The 18,327-nt window shown below is 37.0% G+C and overlaps 1 protein-coding gene across 4 annotated transcripts in view; it reads left to right on the top strand.

Annotated features, from left to right (window-relative positions):
* The window catches only part of LOC145689963 (uncharacterized), a 149,260-nt gene that overhangs the window by 117,865 nt on the left and 13,068 nt on the right, over positions 1-18,327 (top strand). The gene's annotated exons all lie outside the window — the stretch shown is intronic.

The following is an 18,327-nucleotide window of genomic DNA, read 5'->3' as shown; positions in this document are numbered from 1 at the left end:
ATTTAGCCAGCCAGCTTTTCGAGAGGGGGGAGACCGCTTTCTCTCGGAGTATAAATGGATTGTTTGTACGGGAGGTCAAAGCGTCCCTTTTGGGTAGTTCCCTATAAATACGAGGAGGAGCTGTCCTCCTCATCTTCATTTTTGGCTAGACTTTACGCTCGACGCCTCGAAAATCATTTTTCAGCTTATGCTGGCTCTTTTGCCTTTGTGATGGCATTATAGGTTATGATAGGTTCCTTAAAAGTTTAGCACTTTTCGAGACTCAGATGAGTGATTCTGAGACAGGAAGTTTCACAGCTTTTCAAATGAGAGGCTGTATTCCTGGGTAAGATAGGTTTGGTAGGGCAGTCCCTGGTTAGGAATTTCTTTCTTTTCTGAAATATAAGGACTTAGTTAGAAGTTATTAAGTTAATATATGTGATTTTCATCCTACTCCTATTTTGGAAATTGGATTTTTCTTAGAGTTTTTCTGAGGCTTTGTAAGCTCTCAGTTAAGTCTGGTTTCTAATTGAGGGCCAGCAGCAGGGCAACTAGGTATTTACGGATCCTATGGTTTTGGGTTCGATTCCCCTTATGAAGGCAGGTGTCGTGATCGGCCTGCTGGATAGACTTTATAGGTCGTACTCTTAAACGATAGCGATTATGGGCCTATATCGTTTTGTTAAACATTCAACAATTTACCCTGTTCCGAAGTGAGGGACATAATTATTTCCTACTTGAGGAAGTATTACCTTACCTTTAACCTTACCCACTCCTTGTAAACTGATTAGATTAGAATCCTTTATTTAGTAGTACTGCCTCTGACAGGTTTTACTACGAGTAGGTGTTAGGCCAGGTTTCTGATCGAGTGCCGAAGGAACCTTTTGAAAATTAAGGGCTCACTGGAAGGCGTGTGAGTGAATGCAAAGAAGGTGAGTCCGCAGGCCCAAAGATTTAGAGAAACTTTAGTTGAATTAAGGTTTCATTTAACGTTCTTAAAGAGATAGCAGAGTAGGAGCTATATCTCGAATACGGGCTATAGTTTGTAATATAGTTTCCGAGAGCCAACTTGTGGACTCGATTACTCTTTTGCGAATTAGATTGATTCAAAGTTAAGAACAAAGATTTTTCTTTTATAAATAAAGTATAGAGAGGAAAGAATATAAGGCTTTTATTAACTGGATATGTTCCCGTATGTAATTTTCATTAGATCAAATTTTATACCCCTAGACACAGCCAGAAACTGATATCCTCTGGGTTAATAGGATATTAGAATTTGTATAATATCTTCATTATACACCTTTTAAATATATGCAAGGGATTTGGAGCAGTTATTCTTGAGATTTTGAGTTGATTAATTGAGATTGTTTGTAAGGCGGGTTGTCTAACATAATTACCATCTCCCGAGCGAGTTACGGTCAGTAATTATTATTATTATTATTATTATTATTATTATTATTATTATTATTATTATTATTATTATTATTATTATAGCACCCCCTTTCTTTTTTAAAAATATTTATTTTCCTTGCATGCTAAAATTCGTTAGGAAACAAGTACAGATTGCGCCTGTGTGCCTGACAAAACGTAAATGTACTGGATAATTATTTCTTCACTTTCTTCCAGAAAAAAAAGTAATCCATCTCATGTCGGCTAACAAAAAGAGGTAGCGGACCAAATATAGCCGTTGTTTACCTAAGGTCGTTACACAGCAGGGGTTTCATTCAGTCAGAGGGAAAAGAAAAAATAATTTAAGGTTTCTACATTTGTTTTGAACTGCAATATACTTCTTCCTTTTATTTTAAGAACCATTTCCTTCTCATTTGTCTGCATCAGAAAAAAATGCAAAAAAAAAAATCACTAGAATGTGCCTATTTACCCAAAGTACGTACTAGATCACTAGCTCCATAGTAAAATCACTAAATCTAGTACGAAATCATGAATGTGGCATCCCTGGGTTGGAGCGAAAGTAATGGTTCGAGTAAAAACTAGTCCGTATTTCTACTGCGTTCTGTTGTTGAATTCACAGAAATGTTCAAAAATAAATTCAAGAAGTAAAACACTATCCTACAAAAGACTGTTTACTTGCTCACTGGTTTTCGTATTGTGAACTGAAACTCAAGTGCGCCGTCTTGTTGAATACTTCTGTCCCTTTCTACTTTACAACTTGAGGTGGGATGAGGGTCAGGATAGATCTAGTGATATACCGCTAAAGGAAGTGCTTCAGTACAGAGTCGGAAGCGGTATGTATTGTTTATACTACTTACAACGTTACCCCCCACATAAAATATAAATTCACCCTTTCTCCCTTTCCTTTTTCGAATACAATGAACCGACTCTTTTGCTGAAGAAAGATGCTAAAAGAAAATTGAAACATCTGTGTCTAAACTTTCTTTGAAGCGCAGTCTTTTGTATTTGTAAGGTTTTAAGAGTGTTTTCGAGATAGCCAAATCTTTTACCAAGGACTCCTGCTGCGAACTGACCGTGAGTAAACACCCGATCTCGCTGTGCTCAATTTCTCTCGCACACGTGAAATGGGTTTGTTGTTTCCAAAACAAATAGGAAGTTACCTTGTGCTTTTGCATTTCTGCACGCACACAGGTACCATTGTTGTTTTAATGATCAGAAGAAATATCAAAATCATCCGATATATATGATACGAAACAGCTAACAGAGGGAGGCAAAGATAAAAGTAGGCCTATACCAAGTTTTCCGCGTGGTGCCATTACGGAGAATAAATATTTGATAAAGTCACGTAGATGCGCTTAAACCTATTCCATCTGCCCTTATAACTTTTCTTGTCTCATCAATTTCTCAGGAGAATACGTACAACATATGTCCAAATTCCATATATACTCTTTCTAAACTAATGAGTAAACTCATTAAGAACACCAACTGATATCAATAAACAGGAAAGAAAACAATACTTTATACTTCTATCATTTGGTACACATCTCTATGAAGCACAGCTTGTTTCTTTTCGAAATAGCTCCTTCGTGTCACAGCTGTGGTTAGTTTTGTTTTGTGTTAGGATGAAAGAGAGAAATGCAACATTTGCTTCGCGGTGAAGTTATATATATTATTAAGATGAGCGGTGATAAGCGAGGTTTAACAAAGAGTGCCTTTCGGATGCACAATTTAACGGGTAGTTGCAGTCCGTGTTAAGAATCGAACCAAAGCTATGTAAGACATGTTATGACAAATCCAAAAGGTGTGTTGTATCGGTGCAGTGCAGTACCAGTTTTTCACGTTTTTCAAAATGTTCCAAAACCCAAAGAATAATCTTTAATTTCTGATATTTTAGTCGTCACAAATTACAATTTTATAATGTAGTCAATGTTTATAATTACTGGGCAGTTGGGCGTTTAAACTAATGACATCATAATAAAGTCAAAACCATAATTTTGAGTTGAATTGATTCTGAGTTTAACGTCCCGTTCAGCAGCGAGGCTATGTGAGACGTGGACCTACTGATTAACGTGGAATCCGAACCACATGAACTCCCACCGGGAATCAAGCCCAGGTTTCCCACGCCAAAGGCAAGTATGCTAACCGTTAGCCACGAAGGAGCTCCACCATAATTTTAGTGGGCGTTAAGAAATATCTCGCCAGTGCTTTTACAATAAATAAAATTTTATAAGTATTAAAGAATAGTGGTAAGAGATTTTATAATAGCTCTTTTATTTATGAGATATGAGTATTTTGAAAAAAAAAACAACTAAAGAATAGGTTGGCGGAAAAACAAAAGACTTCCTTATAAATACATACGCACCTTACTCACCTTTTATAATTGCCATGCTTACGTTCTCCATAAAAACAGAAATTCTCTTTTTAGTGATACTTTACACAAGATCATGAAGTGGGTTCAAATTTAATTAAAGGCAAAATACAATACAATAATCCACAAATATTGCCTCAAGTGAGTTTAAAGATTTCTAAACACTAGTGCGAAACCGGGCTCTGCCGTTGCGATCGATTTACAGGTCTTGAGACGAAAGTAAGAAGGGACTTACGCACACAGTAAGTAAAAACAACTAATATGCCTGTAACTTTCCCCCAAATGGGTGTATCTTAAAACTAACCTCACCATTATTTTTCTAATTAAATTCTAGCCCGAAATTATGTATCATATTACCCTATTCCCATTTTGAAAACTTGACCTTAATTCAAAATGGTGAATTTCAAGATGGCTGCCATCAAGGTCATATCTACCATACGACTTCCCCCCAGGACTTATATGTATCCACATGGTTTTTCTTCACTTTTCTTCATTAACGCTCCGTTTGCAAAGGGTAGTAAGGGACTTCTGTAGTAATCTCTAATAACCACATCACAACTCTTAAAAGTTATTTAAAAAAAAAATAGAAAACATGCACCATGGCAAAAATTTGTCATCACAAGTAATGCCTTCTATCAGCAAAAAAAAAAAAAAAAAAAAAAGTTTCATTGAAATTGGAGCCGGACATTTGAGTGATGTCCCTTGTGGGATGTGATTGAACGTGACGTCAGAGCACATCGCCCCCCTTCCCGGAATTTACGGGAATTAGGTGACCTGAGTGAGCACATGTGGTGCCAGCTCTCTCCAGCGACCTATCAAGGATCATTGCGTGTATGCCAAGACGTGTCGCCGTTTTTATCCATGCCAAAAGTCGACATACTGACAATTAGGTAGGTAGTCATGATGGTTTGGCTGATGTGTGCGTATATTTTAACTCGTACATTTTGTCTCGACTCGAATTTCGAGACGTCTCGACTCGAATTCGAGTCGAGTCGAGACAGAGACTGTCGAGTCGAGACACGAGTCGAGACAGAAACATATTTTCGAGTCGAGACACGAGTCGAGACAACATTTTCTCGAGACGAGTCGAGACAGGCTTAAATCTCGACTCGACTCGACTCGAATGCATCCCTATGTGCCAAGTTTCATTGTAATACCTACAATAGTTGTGACGGAAAAAATATTTCTCAGTTCTGCTATAGTTAGATAAAAAGTTAGATAACTATAAAATCAAATGAATCCGAACGGTATTATTTATTTGAGTATCATGATTTATACGCCATTCTCTTCAGAATAAAACAGGCTTTCAAATGGTATCATGATAATGTGTGTGTGTGTTGTACGAGAAAAGGGGAAATTGGAATAAAATTGGGAATTTTGCGTTTAACAACAATCGGCAAGAGCAGAGTCGCTCCAGTAGCCCTGATATCGTTTCTCCATCATATATATAACTTGGTGGAAGTGTTTCCCATGTCCATCAATGAATGCTCCGCAATTTTCTGGAAAAAAATCTATGTGGGAGTGTAACATATGCATTTTTAGTGATGCATTACACCCTATTGCTTGGTAGAAGTATTAGGTGCACCTCTACTTCCTTATAGTTCTCAGACCGCTCATTCCCCAAAACATTCGTCACCACTTTTCGGAAAGAATCTCATGCAATCCTCTCCTCATTTTCTAACACTGCATCAAATTCAGGATCATTGAGGAGTTAGCAAATTTGAGTGCCAATAAGGGTTCTTACCTGATTTTAGCTTCAGCAATTTCTGGAAGCTTACGCAGAATATATTTCAAGAATAGTTTTGATGCGTCTATGAATAGCCGTCATTCAACGAGATTATCGTTTACGTTAAGTTTACTCATAAGACCAGTTAGGCCTACATTGTTAAAACGTAATATGTCACTTTCGACTGAAAATACTGTTTAGGGATTCTGACGTGATCAAAACACGAACACTTTTAGATCTTCAGAATAAGCTCCCTACTTCTTGAGTTTGGATGCCAGCAGTTCTGCGCCACTTTTGACAACCCCAGGTTATTTAATTCAGGTTGAGTATCATATGGTGAAGAGATAATGATATTTTGGTTTTGTGAAGTTAGGATCGGTGGAAGACGATGAATCTGTAGAAGAATTTGACAATGTGAGTCGACATTGTTCGCCTTTTGCTGTTCATCGGGTGAAACACTGGAGTAAGGTACGGGAAGTTGTGGAACCTTTAGTTCTTCAGAGTGTGGCACAGTGACGAACATTTCAAGGAATATTTGAATAAGTAACAGTCCACTTTTTTTCTTTTTTGGATAGACCTTTAATTGGAAGAACTATGCAAAAATAGCAGTTTGAAGTATGATCTGCCGGATCTCTCCATATCATTGGACCTGCAAGTGGCACGCATGGCCTTTTTCCGTGTACCCATTCCCGCAAATTTGTAGAACAAGTATTACAACATATATGTGGTGCTCACTTCTTGTCCACATCTCCCACTTTACAGCCAAAGTACAAGTGATAGGCTTTCTTTATGATAGGAGCGAAATTCCACTTTTCGCTTCGCTTCACTTCGTTAAAAACAACAATTTGCTCTGCACTGCAAACACATTTACGCGACATATTTCTGCTTAGCATAGTCATAGAACGATAATAATAATAATAATAATAATAATAATAATAATAATAATAATAATAATAATAATAATAATAATAATAATAATAATAATAATAATATAAAGCACCCACTCACCCACCCACTATCTCACCACGACTACGTTCGAGATGGCAAATTGCAACTACAAAAGGGAGTTACACAACATGTTTTTTCTGGCAAACTCTTCAAGACAAAGTAAACCGTGAAGTGGTTGATATTTCTTTGTTAGTGACGAAGTGCGAGCAAGATAAATAGCCAGAGACTACGCAGGAATTTATTTCGGGAGGGGTCCTAAGCTTTTCGGGGGTCCAAATACAATTTGAAGCTAAATTATATTGAAATTTGTAAATTGCACCTGAAATTAGACTAAATTTACAAACAAGTCGGGGTGTTAAGATTCCCATTATTAAAACCTATTGTTTGTCCAGAGACTTAGCATAATGTGTGCTTTGGACATCTTAAATGAAACAATCGATGAAATGTATATTTTATTATAGCAAAGACCTATAGGTGAATACAGAAACACATTTTCAGGGTCTGTTTAAATATACTTGAAAGTATTGATGCATATGTGGAATTACTCTATTTTTAAAATCAATCATATCTCTCTTCCCCTCACCCCTTAAGAGGAAGAAGGTCCTAAACTACATCCCTTAACTATTAGGAAAGCTCCATAGAACGTCATTAATTTCCTGGTTCTATGTTTAAAATATTTTAAAAGCAGTTTATGTACATTGTCAATAATATTTTCAAGTTAGTGCTTCCTATCAACTCATAATAGCTATTTTAATGTTTCTTCTGTATTTCATCATATAATAATTTCTAATACAACCAAGCTGAAACTTTCTCCCTCCCTCCCGTGACCACTATTCTGTTTTTTATGTGTAGGACCAAGGTTGAAGTGACGTCCACCCCTTTCCTCCCATTTTCACGTGATATTCTACGGGCATGAGAAGAGGAATTTCACAGCACAGTTGTGAAAGAACAACAACGCAAAAAAGAAGGCATGCTACAGTGTTCCTGTGAGTATCTTTATACTTCCCTTTTTTCGCGGTCATGTTAGATAATAATAATTAAGAATCACACATGTATCTACAAATTACGAGTGTGCGCTTTTAAAGTGTTATCATATGTGTTGATTAGCGATTTATTTTATAAGTATATCGTACATTTCCAAAGTAATACTCGAGTGAGTTAAAATATGATTCTGATGAGAGACGAGACAATTTTTTTTCAGCGAGACCATGTTGGTTGTGAGGTTTAAAATGCCCTATAATAATAATAGAGATAGAACATGCTCATCTTTAATCAAACCTTTCATTTTTATAGGTGGCGTTAAAAATAAAGTTAGAAAACGTCTACAAAGGGATATGATAACTTATGACATGTCACCAAACAGAAACCTCCCTACATGTTAGGACACGACTCTCGTCTAGAGAGGAGCTACAATTATATATACAAGAGAAATTCCCAAAATCAGATATCTATCTACATGTCGGCTTAAATTCCTAGAACTGTCATGGCTTTCACCTTTATATTCTTCACGAGTGTGAAATTGTTAACGGTGAACTAAAATACGTAAAATTAAGATGAATTTAAAAAATAACAATTTTACTATTAACAATTTAAGTTTATTTAACAGCAGCTCGGCGACCCCTAGAGCCTTTTCCCCCTAGGAGGACGCCTATGGTTGCCTTATATAAAGTGCCACTGAGTAAGACAGCCCTAGCATCCCTGGGTAGGATTGTAAGGGGGTAACATAAAAATACTCGAAAACGACCAATATTAATGTTAAATATATAGATTTCGCTGACATGAACAATGACGTTCCCAATACCGTTTAAATCCAATCTCAGTCCCCCCCATCGGCATAGGAGGGGTAGGAGAAGTGGGAACGGATGAAAAATAAACTGACTAAATTGACTGAGAGTATTATTGAATCCATAGTCTTCCGTGTCGCTAAATTAATTGCCGACAGTTACGATGATATTTAAGCCCAATTATAGTGAAATAGAGAAATAAGTGATTGATGTTTTGGAGTTTTCGAAATTTCCGATTTAAGGGAGGGGAAGCGGGTAGTTTCTGTAATTACTTTTGCCATATTGAAATATCGCTGCACAAGAAAATGGCTAACAGTTTGAAATGGATTTTAGAACATAATAGTATCTACATAAAGCTGGGTTTTATAATGTGATTATGATTAAAGAACGCATCCGAAGGGAATAGAGGAGTACAAAAATGGTCTGAAACATAAAGCATCTTTGGAACTGTTATAATTTCAATTTCATTGAAGTGCACGTCGAAAGGGGGTTCAAATATTTCCAGCTAGTTAAACTTAAGGCATGATCGTCTTTGCCCAGTAACAAAACGTGAGATAGGAATTGAAGAAAAAAAGGACAAAAAATTAGAACCATCTCAAGCAAACATGCAGATAACGAGCCAATTTAACATATAGCCAATTTAACATATTTTGAGGGAGTGATTTTGTGGTTCATTGGTTTTGTCGCGTCTCTGCTGCTGGTGGTATAATTTTCAAAACGGAAGAGGGGTCACCGGGGATCGTCGCTGCGTCGCCGCCAATGTTTGGCGAGATGTCGCTAATTGCCCATTTGTGGTCCAGAACGCTTACGGCATGGGGGCAATTCAGTGTGAGTGGCGAAACCATTCGGCAGCACCTTCATCAACTGAGGAAACACTAGAAGTTGGGTCGATGGGTCCCACGTAACTTCACTCCGGATCAAAAGGCAACGCAAGCAGACACCTGTGTTTCTTCGCTGTCTCGACTGAAGAAGGAGTCATTTCTGCACAGGGTGTTAGCATGTGATGAGAAGTGGGTCCTGTACGAAGTTCCACGGCGCCATCATAATTGGTTAGCATCCCATGAACGGTTCCAAGACAGCCGAAACCAGCACTGCACCAGAAGAAAGTCCTCCTGTGTGTTGATGTACTGCTCGCGGCATCGTGCATCGGGAACTGCCACCAGCTGGTCATAGCATCAATCCAACTGTGTACTGTCAGCAGTTGAGCTGTGTTCAAGAAAAACCCAAAACTCTGGAGCCAGCACGTCTCAATCCCAAAATTGTCCTTATGTTACAGGACAACGCTAAGCCCACGTGGCTATGATGACCCGGGACACCATTTTACGCCTTGGAAAGGAAACACTATTGCATCCGCCATACTCCTTGGACACTGCATCGTCCGATTATCATCTGTCCCCTCCCTTGGACAATCACCTTAAAGGATGCCAGCTCAAATCCCTAGTAGAAGTGCAAAATGCAGTTTATACCTTTTTCGCTTCACGTCCCACCAACCTTTACTGCGATGGAATCCAAGGTCTTCCAGAACGTTTGCAGAAGGTTGTCGATCTATTCTTGATCTTCCAGGTACGTGCTAGGTGAGAAAGCGATAGCACTTTCTTGGTTACCTTTATAGATAGGTTCTGTGTATTGAAATATTATGCACAAAGGTATAATATTTGGTCCGGGGCAGTAGTTCTTGGTTAAACATAATAAAAACTACCTGTAATATAATCTATGAAAAAAATATTATTATTATTATTGTTATTATTATTATTATTATTATTATTATTATTATTATTATTAATAATAATAATAATAATAATAATAATATTAAAAACAGTGTTTTTAGTTTTCTGGAAGGAAACAAAAATTTTCCAGTTTTTTTTCAGGCTTCAAAAACACTAGCTGTAACACATTTTTTTGTAGATTGTAGCTGGCCCCCCTTCAAAAACGACGGGCCCCTCCTACAGAAACCTGCTGGCTACACCCCTGATGGTTCATCTCAAATTCCAACTTCAAAAAATATGAGCTTTAGATATATAGTATTTCAGAGAAAAATTAAGTGATATGAAACCTTTCAATATTACATTCCACTCATTCCTTGCAGGGCAACGGCGCCGACTTTGCAAAATTTATGTGAGTGCATATCAATGGCGGGCCGTGTTGTATGTTTTCAGGAGAGTCTCCATATTTGTTGATTGATTTCCTTTCAGTTAAAATCTTTTATGAACACTGTCATAAAGGGATCGTAATACGGCAAATTATGGATGTGTTAAAATATCGAATAATACTTTTGATAAAGTGCATACTTTAAAAATATCTAGGATCAATATTAACAGACGAAAACTATATTCACAAAGAAATTAAAAACATGGAATTCGTGTCATTATTCAGTTCAAAATCTCTTGTCATCGCGAATTCTGTCGAAAAATTTGAAGCTTAAAATATATAAAACGATAACCATACCCGTTGTCCTGTATGGTTGCGAAACATGGTCGCTTACTCTGAGGAAAGAACATAGACTGCAAGTATTTGAGAACAAGATCCTGAGGCGAATATTCAAACCCAAAAGTAACGGGAATGGGGAATGGCGGAAATTTCATAACGAGGAACTACATAGTTTATACGGTTTACCAAACATTGTTAGGGTAATGAAGTCTAGGAGGCTCAAGTGGGCAAGTCCAGTAGCTAGAATGGAAGAAAGTAGGAACGCTTTCAAAGTTTTAACTGGAAATCCAATCCGAAAGCGACCATTAAGAAGACCTAGGCGCAGATGGGAGGACAATATTAAGATGGATCTCGCAGAAATAGGAATACAAAGTAGCAACTGGATCCAGTTCGCTAAGGACGAAAGTCAATGGAGATCTTTTATGAACGCAGCATTGAACTTCCGTGCTCTATAAACCATAGACTTAGTTAGTTAGTAAGTTAGTCATAAAGTGCTGTGCTCCTTCTATTCACAATAGATTTCCATTTTTTATTGTAGTGACTGTCTTTGACTAGGCCAGAGACAGGCAAGGAATGGGGAAGTTTGTTGCTTGGTTGCCTTTTGTACAAACACATTTGAAACAAACAATTATGTTTTAAAGGTTAGAAATTTTAACTTGCATCTCAATGTTTTAATTGCTTAATATTTTTTGTTAATGGCAAATGAGAAATATTTATTTTATTTTGTTTCTATCAAACTAAAAATCTTGTGCGAGCGCCGCACCCACACGATTATTTGTGGGGGTGCTGAAGCCACGTAGTCGGCGCGCATGCTGTAGGGTAAAAGAATGGTCACTGAAATTGACTAATTATGAAATAGGATTAGGGTTAGGAATTAGATTTCTGGGCTTTCGGCATCTATAACTATGTTAACCCGTCACGTATGAGCGATGACGTCTCTGAGCAGTCACATTTTCCGAGGAAAGAGAAGGAAGAAAGCAATGGGGAGGTAAGGAAGCGGCTTGAGACCTGTATGTTAGGTACCTTCCCGGCATTTGCCTGGTGTGAATGAGGAACGCCCAGAAAATTATCACTCAGGATTTCTGGCCTGAAAATACTTTCACACTTTTCGACAGAGTACCCTCACCGGAAACCGAAAATTGGGCCTGATATGAAACATTATTATGAAATATTTGAAATATTATGAAATATTTGGTAGAATGAAAATGGGAAAGAAACGAGAAAACTCGACAAAACCTATAAACACGACGTTGTCCACCATAAAATCACATGCTCTAGACGCAACCAGGAGTCATCGCACTACAGGTGAGTGCCCGACCTATACGCCATCGTATCTAGTATTATTACTATTATTGATCAAAACTCTTTCAGCATCCACGCAAGCGTAACAATCAATAGTAATATATTAGGGTTGGCCAAAATTTTCGGGAATCCGTATTCCGGAAAATTTATTTTCCGGAATCGAAAATTTCTCCTTCCGGTTTTCTGAAGAATTCCGGATTTTTTTGTGAATTCGGATTTTCTGTGAATTTTTTTTCAAATTCCGGATTTTTTGTGAATTCGGATTTTTTCCAAATTCCGGATTTTTTGTGAATTCGGATTTTTCCAAATTCCGGATTTTTTGTGAACGGATTTTTTCCAGATTCCGGATTTTTCCGAAATCGAGAATTTTTCTGAAGTCCGGAATTTTTCTGAATTTTGGACTTTTACGAGTTTACTTTCCGGATCCCGAAAAGTAAAACTTCCGGAATTGGCCATCCCTATAATATATGATATAGCAGGTCCATAAATTTGCTTCCTTATTTCTAGTGCTAATAGATGAGAGAAATAAAGTGGTAACAAAATGTACCTAAGGTAAATACAGAGAGAAATTCGTAGTACCATTCCATTAAATCAATTTTATCGTCACACAATGGGTGGTGGCATGTTCCTGTAATAAAACTCTGTTAAAAGCAAACTAGCTATGATGAATAGCATACTCCTATGGTGAATCTCGTATGATGAACTATAAACCTATCGAATTCAAATCCTGGTCATGGTTTGGAGCACAATATAGTAGTACATCATTTCCTTCATAACCTAGATGTTGAATAAGAATGTTAAGGAAAAGAAAACTTATATTAACACAACTAACATCAAAGAAAACAGAAGGGAAAACTTACATAGACATCAATTTATCTCCAACGTTCCCCTCCCCGCTGGTCTAATGGCTATCGCGTGCGCCTTTGGTGTACGTGGTCACGGGTTCGATTCCTGGTGGGAGAGCATTTGGAATTTTAACTGTCCGCTATGTTTCTGTGTTCGCGTCGCTGTTCACTTTTGTAAGGGTTTTAAAAAAACCTGTAACGAGGAAGCTCGGGTGCTCAGGAAACTCAGGAATGATCGGTTAAAAAAAAAAAGAGGTTTGAGGTCGCGGCTTAATACACATACTTCCAGGTTCGATTCCCGGTGGGAACACATTGAGTATTTTGGGCTGGTTCGGGTCGCACCTTAAATTCTATGCACACGTCTCATGTAACCTCGATGCTGAAAAAGTACGATAAATTTCAAGAAACAAATAACCAAACGAACGACAACTTTTTGAACGAAGTGTGTCTAAATTACTATACTAAGTAAATCAACGAAATAGAAAGAAGTAGGACATATTTTGGAAAGTAGGAAGTAAATTCGAAAAAAAAAAAAGAACAATCTGAAGAATCTTATAACTACAAAATTTGATTCGGGGAGGCTCAACTTAGATCTCTGAACGAGTGTACCTTCATTAGGATAGACAAACGGACAAATAGATAAGCATAATTCCAAAAATCCTTAATTCCATATTCACGGAGAAATTAAATGTCGGCTGAAAGCAGGGAATTCGTGTTATTATTCAGTTCAAAATCTCTTGTCGTCGCTAATTCTGTCGAGGAATTTGAAGCTTAAAATGTGTAAAACGATAATTATACCTGTTGTTCTGTGTGGTTGCGAAACATGGTCGCTTACTGTGTCGGAAGAACATAGACTGCAAGTATTTGAGAACAAGATCCTGAGACGAGTATTCGGACTCAAGAGAAACGGGAATGGCGAATGGCAGAAACCTCATCACGAGTAACTACATAATTTATACGGTTTACCAAATATTGTTAGGGTCATCAAGTGTAGGTGGGTCATATACGCAGGTGATGTTGTCAGGATGAAAGAAAGTAGGAACGCTTTCAATGTCTTAACTGGAACACCAATCGGAAAACAACCATTAGAAAGACCTAGGCAGAGATGGGAGAACAATATTAAGATGTATTTCGCAGAAATAGGAGTACAAAGTAGAAACTAGATCCAGTTCGCTAAGGACAAAAGTCAGTGGAGAGCTTTTGTGAACTCAGCATTGAACCTCCGGGTTCCATAGACCATACAGTTAGTTAGTTAATTCCAAAAATCAATTATTCGTCATGTAGGGCAGATGAAACGTGTAAATCAACAAAGGATGTTTATTTAATCTCCAGATGATTCCTTTTCCTCACACTGTGTCCGGGGCTGCTTGAGTCAAACGGTACGAATTTACTGTGCGCAGCACTGACATGAACTTCTGTTCAGTTTCGAGTTTGTTGCTCATGCGAAGACTGATATCTCTTTATTCTCAACTTTTCCAACATTTACCGGAAATGTTAATGTTTTCTTATAGAGTGATTTCCAACACTTTTTTTTTTTTTTTTTTTATTTGCCTGTTACAGTATTATGTACGCAGCAAATGTCAAATCCATGTCAGTGCACATATTTACTGAATCGTTTCAGCATGTGTATAAGACATAATATCTGAACAGTTTCGGACATCATTCTATCGCTTCTGTCCACCATACCTGCCAGTGGCATTTCCTTATTCGCAAAAGCAGATAACGGGGCTGTTTGAGTAAATCAAATTTTGAGATAACTATGAAACTTTGTTACCACAACTCAGTGTCCACGAATTACAACATTCCACAGAACGGTTTCTAAAGCAATGAAAATTTTAGTTATCAGAGGTTACGAAACATTTTGTCCATTGCAGCGTGGAATTTGCGACAACATAATAGAATTGTGAGGATAATTTCCTGTAAAATTTGGAAAGAGCAGCAAGACTATCTCAAAGAAGGACCCGGTGGCTCAGTGGTAGAGCATTTGTTCATGTTTCGTGGGTTCCCTGGTTCGATTCCCAGCTAAATAAGTTTGTGTTGTACAACATTTTATCCCTAACAGGGATAACTTTTTTTCCGTCTGGAGTATTTTTAAATGGACATGAAGATAGAAAAAGGAAATAATTCTTACTTTGCGTAGCTACCCTAAATATTGCTTGAGTGAAAATTTATGAAACATCTCACATCTCAACTGTTTTGTACTTGTTAGTAAATAATATATATATATATATATATATATATATATATATATATATGTGTGTGTGTGTGTGTGTGTGTGTGTGTGTGTTTGTGTGGGAGGACGGTAGTGATGGGTAAATTCCCGGAAAGATATTTTTCGGGAATATTCCCTGGGAATTTTCCCGGGAAGATTCCCAAAATGGGAATTTATCCGGGAATTTATGTTCAATCAGAAAGAAAATTCCATTCTATTACTATATTATGATTTCAAACTTTAATTAATTTTTATACCACAGCATATTATTACTGTTGTCCACAGAGGATTCTTTAAAATGTATATTCTAAACGGTACCATGTTACTTTATTAACACTTTATTATATTTGGAAAGTACGCATAAATGTATATTTACCTACATTATGTTCTATCAATTAAATATGTGTGAAAAAATTATATAGTAAATTATATAGTAACAGTTTAAATTTAAATGTAAGTGGATTTGCTCAACTTGACTCTATTGCTGATATTATAAACACACTAAATTTATAAATGTTATAAACTAATTAGATTGGTAAATGTTAGAAGATACATGTCTCACTAATTTATCAGCATTTGCGCATACATATTTATGTTCACAAAATTTGCAAGATACTTATCTTTATATTTTACCTTGTAACACTGCAATACACGACCTTTCATTCTACCTATTTCTCGGAATTCCATACGTTCACATGCAAAAGAAGTCCGAGTACTTCTTCAGAAATTCGAGTCGGAGAGAGGAGACAGACAGACGTCTATTACTAATGGTGGTTCAGGGTTTATTAATAGTACTTCATTTCTACATAATTCTAAATTACTTTACAACTGGTTCCTTTTCATCATTTGTAAATTAGTACTTTGCTAATTTTGGCCGTTCTTTAGTATTGGGGAGCAGATTTGCACCTCCTTTTTTGCGATATTCTATTCCGATGCGTTTGTTTTATGGTTTCATACATTAAATTACGTTACCAACATTAAATTCAGACAGCGTTGCAGAGCGAGCGTTAGCGAATGAAGGCGGGTTAGAGCACCCCATGGTACGTTGTTTTCTATCTTCGTTACCAACAATTCACTTTCTTTTCTCACATAAATCACTTCCACTTACCTTTCCCTTTTGTATAAATCCACTAGTGCCCTAAAAAATGTGTTCGATACTTTTTTGACTACTTGAACATCACTATCAACTCATTTCTTCCGTACATCATCCTAATTTTTGCTAATTTTGGCCCCCAATTCTAAACAATTATCTTACTTTTTAGTGCAAATGGAATCGGAACTTAAAAAAAACATATTAATTGTTATATAAAGTACAGTCAGAGAATTTTAAATCTTTTAATCTCCAAATTCTTTAAAATCTAGAATTAAATCATAATATATTAAAATGAAGTAATTAGTCATATGTTTCTTATAATTTGGAAGATAAAGTAAAGAAATGGAAATAAATTCCTTCCCGGGAATTTATAGGCCAGGGAAAAAACCCGGGAATATTCCCATTTTTTAAATTCCTTCCCACCGGGAATATTCCCACTGCCCATCACTAGAGGACGGTGCGCATATGGGTGAAATTCATCCCCCCCTGGGAAAAGTTTTCAATTCGCACACTGCATACATGCAAGAAAAAGATGCAGATATGAGTAATCTAGTATAAGCTACTTCGCTGCTTAAAAAAAAGAATGCTTCAAATGTCACGTGAGAAGTCTATCATGCACGTGAGTAATAAATATTACATTATTTTGGTTATCAGCAGGAACAGAAAAAATGAAATGAAATCTTAAAGTTTTACGTCCTACGGTTATGCCGGTTAGGCTAAAGGGAACAGTGATGATGAGAGATGAATGAAATCGTAGAGAAAAGAAAGTGGGAGGAAACGGGAAAACCCCGACAAAACCCACGAGTACGGTGTTTGTCCACCATAAAGTCCACACCGCGCGAGCTGGGATCGAACCAGGAACCCCAAGCACCGGAGGTGAACACTCTACCACTGAGCCCCCGCGTCCCCGCAGCAGGAATAGAAGATTGTTGTAGTTATATATACGTACAGCTTATCGATATTAGTTCTGAGCACATGCATCTCAAGTAATTATTTATTCTTTATTTCTTGGGTGCCTATATAATAATAAATATCTATGTTCCATTTCGCAGAAGGGTCTAAAGGGTATTTTGTGTTTGTTTTAGATCAATTTTTATTTACATGTTTTGATTTTGTTTGTATCCTTGCAAATTGTACTGTTGCATATAGACCAACCTGGCTGTACAAATGGTTCCTTTCGGAGTTATAGTCTGCCGAAAACATTTAAAAAACAAATGAACTTCAAAGGTCCATAGCTCCAAAACTATGGGACCTACTGTAGTAGGGTCAACACTTCACTTAGGAACTAATATGTGCCCTATCCAAATATAAATCTTTCAGAATCCTGCGGTACTTCCGCAACCATTTTTATAGAGGTAGTTGGAGAGTACTTCAAATTATATCCTATGCCCATAGCCGAACCCCTTTTATAAAAAGTGTTGCGTGAGTACCTTACCTAATGAAAGAATGCCTATGATGATGATAATGATGATGATTTGTTTATTTATTCCCAATAACATGCAACTTATGTTGAGTGAAAGAAAAATTTAAAAAGTTTTAGTGGATGGGAAAGCTGATGTTTAGTTACCCATTCCGCCTTTAAATGCACTCAATTCGGAAGTGTTAGAGAGTTTTTAAGGAAAGTTTGTACAAGAAGAAATCAACAGGCCGGCCAGGAGTTGATTAGGAAACAGTTGATCACGTGTGTGTTCGACTTTTGTCAGAAATCCCAAAAAAATTATCGGTTCGTGCAAGCAAAGAATTGAACTTGAAGCAGACAACAGTGTAGAAGATTCTGCGAAAACGTTTGAAGTTTTACCTATATCAATAGAAATGGTTGTTGCTGCTTAAATCTACTGAAAGAGACTTTAGTTCTGCGTTGCAAAATCTCATAGAAAGAAATGGTTTCATTGCGTCAGTTGTGTTTAGTGATGAGGCTACCTTCCGCCTACCACGGAAAGTAAATAACAAAATGTAAGGATTTAGCTTCAGAAAATCCCCATGGTTATAAAGAATAAATCTGTGATTAATCCAAGGTAAACCTGTTTTGTCAGTCATCCATAAAAATTTTATCACCCTATTTTTCAAGGACACTTAAACTAACTTTGCTATCTTCACATACTGTAGACATGACTTCCCTACAGCTGAAAGAGAACATGGAAATTTTGGTTTCCAGCTGGATGGAGCATCCTCATATTAGCGCTGGAATATCAGGAGTAAACTGCACAGAAAACTACCACAACTATGGCAAAGA

Source organism: Thermobia domestica, chromosome 7 (assembly GCF_964235325.1).
Source record: "Thermobia domestica chromosome 7, izTheDome1.hap1.1, whole genome shotgun sequence".
In the NCBI taxonomy this organism is placed as follows: Eukaryota; Metazoa; Arthropoda; class Insecta; order Zygentoma; family Lepismatidae; genus Thermobia; species Thermobia domestica.
This window is presented reverse-complemented; position numbering and strand designations above follow the sequence as displayed.